The following is a 2,500-nucleotide window of genomic DNA, read 5'->3' on the forward strand; positions in this document are numbered from 1 at the left end:
TAGTATGGCCGTAAGCCAGAGAGGCTGTCCCTGACGCTCTACTTAAAGGGAAGGCAATATCCGTTTCTGCCGCTCATACTTGCAGTTGAACTGTCTCTCTACTCTAAAGTCCGGGACACACCAGCGCGCCGCAGACAGTCCCTGCTAACACGAAACGTTGTGGCAACGTTGTGCGTTAGCTGGGGTGCCACACCAGACCGGAACTATATATTACAAAACGAACACATTGTCTTGATAAAACAGCTGTAATTGAGTGCCTGACACGCCAGTCAAGCGCAATCTTGAGAAGGTGTGCATTTCAGTAAGGATTTCAATTGACATGCAGTATGAAACTGAAAGGAGGTTGCATCACTATGATGCATAACATTGCATGTATTGTATTTTCAAGTGTGTGCATTCATCCTGTTGTCATTTTGTTTTGAAAGTAGAAGAATCATTTTTGCTGAGGTTGCTGAGACAAATGTAAACCAGTAAAACATATGAAGAGAAACAAACCTTGAATATAAGTTCAGTTGTTTAAACATTTGACAAACTATGGTGAGGGGGTAAGAAAACACACAAATCCAGCAGCTCCTGTATTTCAATACACCAGAACCCAATATTATTGGCGAGTCGGGTAGTCCATCATCACAGTTCGAGGGCAGGCATCATTTCAGTAATTTCATCCCGTTGCATTCACATCCGTGCCTTGAATGAGATTGAATGTGATCTTTGCTCTCAAGTATGTTCCCAAGTTTTACACTTTCGTGCTTTGCATGAATGGGAATGGAACCGTGTGTGTTGAATGAGGCTCCTTGTGAGCACTGAACTTTGTCCGGTGGAGTTCCTTTTTGTGTTGCTGTAATTGTGTCATTTCTCGATGAGAAAGATTAGGCAACATTTAGTCACTTCTAGCCATGATGCTCAATTTATTTACGAATGTACACTAGTTACTAGGGACCGTTTACGTTGGAGAACAAGATCTATTGTATGCCTGTGTATTTGGGGAAGTCAAATCTGAAATAATGATGAAATTGCGTGTATCCAAAGTTAAAACTCGTGATTTGTCGCCCTCTGGTGTGTAAAAGATGCAAAAGCTTACAGCACCTGGTATTCCCAGGCGGTCTCCCATCCAAGTACTGACCAGGCCCGAGCCTGCTTAGCTTCCGAGATCGGATGAGATCGGGCGTATTCAGGCTAGTATGGCCGTAAGCCAGGGAGGCTGTCCCTGACGCTCTACTTAAAGGGAAGGCAATATCCGTTTCTGCCGCTCATACTTGCAATTGAACTGTCTCTCTACTCTAAAGTCCGGGACACACCAGCGCGCCGCAGACAGTCCCTGCTAACACGAAACGTTGTGGCAACGTTGTGCGTTAGCTGGGGTGCCACACCAGACCGGAACTATATATTACAAAACGAACACATTGTCTTGATAAAACAGCTGTAATTGAGTGCCTGACACGCCAGTCAAGCGCAATCTTGAGAAGGTGTGCATTTCAGTAAGGATTTCAATTGACATGCAGTATGAAACTGAAAGGAGGTTGCATCACTATGATGCATAACATTGCATGTATTGTATTTTCAAGTGTGTGCATTCATCCTGTTGTCATTTTGTTTTGAAAGCAGAAGAATCATTCAACAGGTTGCTGAGACAAATGTAAACCAGTAAAACATATGAAGAGAAACAAACCTTGAATATAAGTTCAGTTGTTTAAACATTTGACAAACTATGGTGAGGGGGTAAGAAAACACACAAATCCAGCAGCTCCTGTATTTCAATACACCAGAACCCAATATTATTGGCGAGTCGGGTAGTCCATCATCACAGTTCGAGGGCAGGCATCATTTCAGTAATTTCATCCCGTTGCATTCACATCCGTGCCTTGAATGAGATTGAATGTGATCTTTGCTCTCAAGTATGTTCCCAAGTTTTACACTTTCGTGCTTTGCATGAATGGGAATGGAACCGTGTGTGTTGAATGAAGCTCCTTGTGAGCACTGAACTTTGTCCGGTGGAGTTCCTTTTTGTGTTGCTGTAATTGTGTCATTTCTCGATGAGAAAGATTAGGCAACATTTAGTCACTTCTAGCCATGATGCTCAATTTATTTACGAATGTACCCTAGTTACTAGGGACCGTTTACGTTGGAGAACAAGATCTATTGTATGCCTGTGTATTTGGGGAAGTCAAATCTGAAATAATGATGAAATTGCGTGTATCCAAAGTTAAAACTCGTGATTTGTCGCCCTCTGGTGTGTAAAAGATGCAAAAGCTTACAGCACCTGGTATTCCCAGGCGGTCTCCCATCCAAGTACTGACCAGGCCCGAGCCTGCTTAGCTTCCGAGATCGGACGAGATCGGGCGTATTCAGGCTAGTATGGCCGTAAGCCAGGGAGGCTGTCCCTGACGCTCTACTTAAAGGGAAGGCAATATCCGTTTCTGCCGTTCATACTTACAGTTGAACTGTCTCTCTACTCTAAAGCCCGGGACACACCAGCGCGCCGCAGACAGTCCCTGCTAAC

At 44.0% G+C, this 2,500-nt stretch overlaps 3 non-coding genes across 3 annotated transcripts in view; all 3 read right to left on the minus strand.

The window, feature by feature from the left end:
• Positions 1-16, minus strand: part of LOC136743059 (5S ribosomal RNA) — a 119-nt gene extending 103 nt beyond the window's left edge. The window contains exon 1 of the ribosomal RNA XR_010815175.1: positions 1-16. This exon is cut by the window's left edge and continues 103 nt beyond it. This is a non-coding gene — a ribosomal RNA (5S ribosomal RNA).
• A 1,058-nt stretch (positions 17-1,074) lies between these two features.
• Positions 1,075-1,193, minus strand: LOC136743375 (5S ribosomal RNA). The gene has a single exon (XR_010815445.1). It is a non-coding gene; the product is annotated as a 5S ribosomal RNA (ribosomal RNA).
• A 1,055-nt stretch (positions 1,194-2,248) lies between these two features.
• Positions 2,249-2,367, minus strand: LOC136743369 (5S ribosomal RNA). The gene has a single exon (XR_010815439.1). It is a non-coding gene; the product is annotated as a 5S ribosomal RNA (ribosomal RNA).
• Positions 2,368-2,500: the final 133 nt, after the last annotated feature.

This window comes from Amia ocellicauda, unplaced genomic scaffold, assembly GCF_036373705.1.
Source record: "Amia ocellicauda isolate fAmiCal2 unplaced genomic scaffold, fAmiCal2.hap1 HAP1_SCAFFOLD_77, whole genome shotgun sequence".
Lineage (NCBI taxonomy): Eukaryota > Metazoa > Chordata > Actinopteri > Amiiformes > Amiidae > Amia > Amia ocellicauda.